Raw genomic sequence first — 7,014 nt, 5'->3', positions numbered from 1 at the left:
CAGTCAATACGCTCTACCTGAGGAAATCAGTTTCCTCAGGTAGAGCGTATTCCTCAGGTTTGCTCGGCTCAGCCTGAACGATCGGAGTTCTGAAATCCAGAGGGAGCTTGGAGCAGAACTGCATTTAGTGCTTCCTAGATAACTTCCTTTGGACATTTTCCGGGCGTGTAGCACTAGAAGGAGATCTGAGGCTAGACCCAGAACTCACTGGAGGGAATGTACTTTGTACCTCAGACAGCTTGGGAACTTAAATTCCCATAAGACGAAATGGAAAGCATCGCTGGGGAGAATAACGTGCAGAATACAACCGCAACGGAGTCCATGCATGGATGGACGGATGCATGAACGGATGGATGGATTATGTACTCTTGTTGTACTTCAGCTCAACTAATTTACTCCCCGTTTCTTTCCTGTTCTTTGTTTCTGGAGGGGGGAAACAAGCATGATGAAACAGAGAACAGAGGAGAGACGCAAAAGAACTGCCTGCAGTTCAGCGAACGCATTTTAAAATGCAAGCGCAACCTAATGTTTGTGGGTGGTGATTTATCTATCTATTTAATTATATTGCATTATTTTTATTCTTATTTTTTATTTTTTGCGTAGCATTCAGGTTTAAAGCATTCAACACTCCCCCTTGTTTTAAAAAAAAAAACCTGCCTGCTCATTGCTGATGCATTTTAGTGTTTAAAATTTCATCTTCTGATTATTCCTCCCAGTGTCCGGTGCTGCTTAGAGACAGTGTTTAATTAGGCTGCTTAAAGCATACATTCCCTAAAAAAAAAAAAACAACTGCTGACCCCAAGCCTCGTTTTTCCCAGTGATTGAGCATTTTCGAAGGTTTACTGTGACTTTGGGAACTGCCCAGTCTAGTCATGCTCTTTTAGCCGCTGAGCAACTGGAGCGCTTGAAGGTCGAGTGCTTGGCCCAGAGGCACTTTAGCAGCAGCTGTGAGGGCAAAGAGTGTTGCTCGCTTACTTTCTCCGCACATTTTACAAACAAGTCCAAATGTTTAAACCACTGTGGATTTCACTTTCCTGCTCATCAGGCTTCCACAAGCCTAACAAACAAATATTAGACACCTGAAGGTCTTAAATCTGCATTTAATTACTACTATGGGCAATAACTCTGTCTTTCCCTCATGTAAATTAAGAGAATTTAAATATCTAATGTAGTGAAATCGTCTTGAAAATAAACTTAAAAAGTGGAAACAATATACTGACATGATTTTTAAAGCAGACATAAGATAAGAAGTGCTTGTAAAGCAAGATGGTTTCTTAATTTCACTGCATCGTGTTGACATTATTCTGTTATTTGCTCATACTTATTGGGTCAGTACAGCTTAAATAAGTGAGTGTGAAAATGAACACGTTTCACAAATGATGTAGGATGCACATGATGTGTTGGAAGGCCTGTCATCATCAGTCTTTTCCAGATTATTAAACTTCAGATTGTCTGGTTTATTTATCATTATCTCAGCATTTATCTGCCTATTGTTTTCAGTGATTGTTTCGGGACATTTGGCATCATTTTTCAACTATGACACCAGGAAATGTCACAAGCTTCGGTCTGCATTTTCAAGAAATCCAAATGCCCACTTTAGAATTTCTAATAGGATCCCTATTCTAGAAGTTAATACCAGAAATTTTATTAACTTCAAATGCCAGGGTAATACTTTATTTAACAGTCAAATTAACAATTTGAGTTCATTTTACAGTAAAGTAAGTTTGCACTAAGGAAATATTCCACTGATACCTTATTTTAATAGCTGCTTGCACAGTCCTGTGACAACACACTAAATATCAACAACAATATGATTTTACTTCTTAGCTTTTAAGATTTTGTAACACGTTTCAAGAACACTCGAACACATATTCACACCGTTTTGTGCAGCAGCCATGAACTTTTTTAAATATTACATGATGGAGGTGCATTTGAGAATGCAAATGTGCTCCAGGGTCAAACACTCCACGATCTTTAGGGCATTGGCTCTTTAGAGTCAGCTCCCTATTAAAAGAGTCTGTGTGATGTCCAACAGCACACATGTGAGAATAAAGATAAGTTCATTAACAGTGAGTGAGTGTGCGTCTTTTGTGCTGCCTCCTGCACATTCTGGACAGGCAGTTTTCTCTCCTGAGCTCCCAGTCACATAGTCAAATAGCAACGCAACATTATTCAACACTGGTTGTTGTTTACTTTATAATAGTTCTGACAACTTGAGGTTTATTGTTTACCAAAATGGAATACTCTTCTGAGGTTAAAAGTGACAATTCAACAGCATTTATTTAAACAAAAAGTAAACAAAAAGCTTTTATCTTTACAACTATCAGCCTCTCTCGTATTTCCCACCACAGACCGATCGGCATATTTTTGTTTGGCACAGTTTTTTACAACAGATGCAACTCTCCGATTTGTCCGAGAGTCGTTGCAGACAAGTCTGTGTCTTTCATGCAAACTATGGACCTCCCACAATCTGCTCTTGACCAAAGTAATTACTAGAATTTGGTGAAGCCCCACATACTTCTTTTTAACTAACTTCATCTAGAAACTGCAAGCAACTGCCCAGCAAACAGTCAGGAAATACTCACCAGGAGGTTGCTGACTGAGGATTAACCAAACTGTCATGTCTGAAGCAAACTCAGTTTTTGAGGGCTGCATGTGAGAAAGCGCAGTCCTGACCTCATTACGGACATTTTGAAAACATCTCTACTTCATTGTTTTTTTTTTTAAACCTGTAAACTCGTAGTACCAATGTTGTATTCTCACATCTAGTACTTCTGAGTCTTGGCAGAATCTTGACATCTTAGGGTAGTTTGATTTCTACTGTCAAAAGCCTAAGAAAATGAAAATGTATTCTCATCAGCTTATTTCTAAGCTATGTGTTTACTTGCTAACACAGAATACATGAAATCTGATGCTGCCAAAGTGGTTATAAAGCACCAGACCGTGCCATGGACTATAGCATTATCGATTGCATCAAATATCTTCCTTCAAATATTAGTGAAAGGCCAAAATGTATCTTAGCACATTCATCATGTTGTTGTTAAAAATATCTTCTCAAGACAGTGTAAGAAAATAAAATATACATCTAAAAAGATGTGCTAACAGTAGACGCAGGATTATGGCTGCCGGTCTCATTGGAGTGTTTGCTTAGCGGGATTGTGGGGGGGTTTTTCAGTTTAGAGAATCCAAATTACAAAAAGATATCCTGGTTATTTTGCACTTTCTTCTTAGTACAGACTCCAGCTCAGACTCTTTCAATGAGATCTATTTCAATGCCTTCACTTACAAAAAATGGTGTTTTGGATGCTGCAGTTATTGGTGTTTTTGAAATATCAGCTTATAAATATGCTGATAGCTTTTCTCTTCAAAATGGATTTAAATCTTCTGCTGTGCCTGTGTGCCTGTGTGTGTGTGTGTGTGTGTGTGTGTGTGTGTGTGCGTGCGCGCACGCGCGCGCGTGTGCTTGCTTTATGAGATGAGAAAGGGGTCATCAGCAGTGCTTATGTTTGCCATCCACCTCCCCACTGGCACACAAACACACACATGCTGAGTCTCACATGCACAAACCCATTTTGTCTGCATGGCCTTTTCCCTTCACAACACTGGTTCCCACCAGCAACGTGCCCTAGGCTGATAAACTTTATCAACCGACACACACCTGAGCTTGTAGACAAACACACATCCACACAGATCCACACAGGCATGTTTCTTGCTTTGCTCTCTTGACAAGGCAGACACCTGCTACAACTGTGTGTGGGCATATGCTCAAGTGTGTGTGTGTGTGTGTGTGTGTGTGTGTGTGTCAGCGTGAAAACCGTATAAATGATATTAGTGGGCCCGAGGTGACAACAATACACTCCTGGCTTGAGTACACGACACACATCATTGCACATTCACAAACACAAAATCGCAAACACTTAAGAAACACACAAAAGCATGAACACACAAATATGGGGAGCACACCTAAAAATAAGAACCCACATGGAGCGAACTCAAATAACATTTACACGCCTCTTTAGAGCTTGTCATTATCACTGCTTTTCCAGAGTGCAAATATGAATTTGTGTGACTGCCTCTGTGTGCGTCTCTGTCTGACTGCTCTTCATGCTGTGTGCCTGCACGCGTGTGTGTGTGCGTGTGTGCATGTGAGTCTGTTTGCACGTGGGCTGTGACATATTAGACCTCTGTATATCTCTTAGGTTAGCTTTGATCAGCTATTTCCTGATATAACACAAATGTTCTACCTTTAAAGGGGACCTATTTTGTTTGTTTTTTTCTCATTTTTCATCAAATGTATTCTGACAATTATGGATGGTCATAATTAACTTTTTAAAAAGAATTATATATGAGCAGGTAATCCCTGTAAGAAGAATTCTTAGGCGTGAGATTGGCGTTCAATTTGTGGCTCGGACCGCGGGCACAAATAAACAGCCCAAAGCAATCACAGTAAACACTTTGCTTAAATGTTAAAATATACTGAAGTGCAAATGAAAAACCAAACTGCATAAAATAAATCATGTAATTAAGGTACTTGCACAAAAATCCCTGGGCCAAGTTATACATATGAGGCAAAACCAACATAAAAACCAACTAGCAAGTCAAGCTGAACAGCTAATGCTCCATCTTCCACTACTTTGCATGAATGACTGCTCTGCTAACACACGGGAACTTACGTAGCAGATATTTCCAAATGAAGCAGGAAAAAACTCCTCACACTCTCATCAGACAGTACATTAACTCATAATCTCAATAAATTCATTATCTACATAGTTTGACTGGACAACCACCATTTTACAAAGTATAATACCTACTTTAAAAAAAAAAAAAAAAAAAAAAAAAAACATGCAGCGGTGGTGCTCACCTTGCAAAGTAATCACAGTAAACACTAAGCCAGAGCTTCCCAAAGTGTGGGGCCCGCCGGTGGTGTGAAAAGGGAAAGAAAAGAAAAAAAAACGCTTTGACACTGCTAGCACGGGGCGCCCACACAAACGCAAAACATGAGATGAAGCATCGCTGAATATTTTTCCATACCGACTTCATTCTAAGCCAAAGACTAGAAAATATGGTGAAGCATATCTTCCCTTTGGCTTCACCTGCACAAGTGCCAAGGTAGGTCTCCCCTGCAGAATTGGTTTTCCCTGCATCAGGAGCAGCGCTGGGCTGTTTAAATCACGGACAAACAGTATCCCGCATTCTTGATTTTTAGTTCACAAACACTTGTTGTAATGACTAACTAGTCCTGACATGTTGGAGATGTTAGCTCTTTATACAGTAAAGTTACAGCGGGATACAAATAATATCAGGCTGATCCTGCCACGATTTGTTCCTGTGGTTCAAATCACGGACAAACAGTATCCCACAGCTGTTTATGTTTTTGAACCCATTTTGCACAGAGGCATTTTTGAAAAATGTATTGACAGCAATGTTGAACATTATTACACAGGAAAAAAACAACTACATGTAAAATAATCACACCGGGACGCCTCTGCCTTTCTAAATGGAGGGACAGTAACTGCATGTAAGTGTATGTAAGTGTGTAAAACCTGCAGATAGTCAGATTAACAGTATTTTGTCTCTGTCATTCTGCAATTCATCTCATGTAAACAATAATGTGGCGCACAGCGTGACGTGAAAAAAAGGCGTGACGAACTCTGTATTCCTCGTCCACACATAAACGCAAAAAAAGGAGTTTTTAAAAAAATCTCAGTTTCGGTGATTCGAAACGCCGTTCACGTGTGAACGAAACAGCTGCGTTTTCAACGTAGCATAAAAGATTTAGTAGTTTACTTTCTTACTACCTGTAATTTATTGCAGATCACTTGTATTTGGTTAGTTGTTTACTAAATGTTTGAGGTGTGAAATAAACTGCAATGGAGCAAAATATGGGTGTGTGTGGTTGGAGGATGTTTGTGCGTGCGCCCAGGGGGGGGGCGCGAACATTTTTCTTGTAAATCAAAGGGGGGGGCCTAGCAAGAAAAGTTTGGGAATCGCTGCACTAAGCCAAGATGGCGCCCGCGCAAACAAGAAACTGCTCCTTTTTGCCATGAATATATTAACAATGAAAGACTGAAACATCCAATTTGCATACCTATTCAGACCCCTCACTAACCTTTGGCAGAAATGAGAGCCTTGTGTTTTCTTGGGAATGATCCTACAAGCTTGGCACACCTTTCTTTTGGAAGTTTCCCCGTTCTTTTTGGCAGAATCATTCAAGCTCGACCTGGTTGTGTGTGGATTATTGGCGTAGAGCCTTTTTTGGGTATTTCCAGAGATATTGTTTGGGGTTCAGTTCGGACTGGGCTCCTCCAGAACCTTTCCTAAAGCCACTGTGTTTTCTCAACTCTTTGCTTCATACAGCGCACGGTGACCTTTGGCTTGCATAAATCCCCTCTACCATAAAGGCCTCATTGGTGGAGTGCTCCACTAATAATTGTCCTTCTGTTATGGTCTCCCCCTGTCCTCCAGCTGCAGACCTGCCATCTTTTTTTCCTGCCCATCGTACTCCATCTTTCTCTACCTGTCGTGAATGTTTGTGTGCATGGGTGTGCATGGATGTTAACTCTGCTTTCCTTCTCCCAGATTAGGTGTGGCTTCCTCAGGCTCCAGCTGGTGCACCTGTGCCATATTAACACTTACCAGCAACATCACCAGATTGCTGCCATAGTCAGCGCAGTAAATTTGCTCAGGAAACTTTGAAACCACTTACTTTTAAACTTCTTCTCAACCTTTACTTACCTTGCCTGTCCTCCTCTGTCATAAGAATCTCACCTTTCTTTGAAAATCCTTGCCCACATTCTGCAGAAAAAAAGACAAACTAGCCTGTATCAGCAACAGAGGGGTTCTGGGAAACTTTCCTGCCTGCGGGCCTGTGAAAAACCTGAATAAACTTAAGATATTAACGTAATTCTTTGGAAGTCTTGTCCTGTTGTACTCACCTGAAGTTGCTGAAGTTCTCAGTGCATCCTGCCAATGAGTCACTTTGGCATTACCATCTCTAATCTCCACAAAGAAACT

The sequence above is a fragment of the Astatotilapia calliptera genome, chromosome 22 (assembly GCF_900246225.1).
Source record: "Astatotilapia calliptera chromosome 22, fAstCal1.2, whole genome shotgun sequence".
NCBI lineage: Eukaryota > Metazoa > Chordata > Actinopteri > Cichliformes > Cichlidae > Astatotilapia > Astatotilapia calliptera.
The sequence above is the reverse complement of the archived record's forward strand: the minus strand, read 5'-3'. Positions refer to the sequence as shown.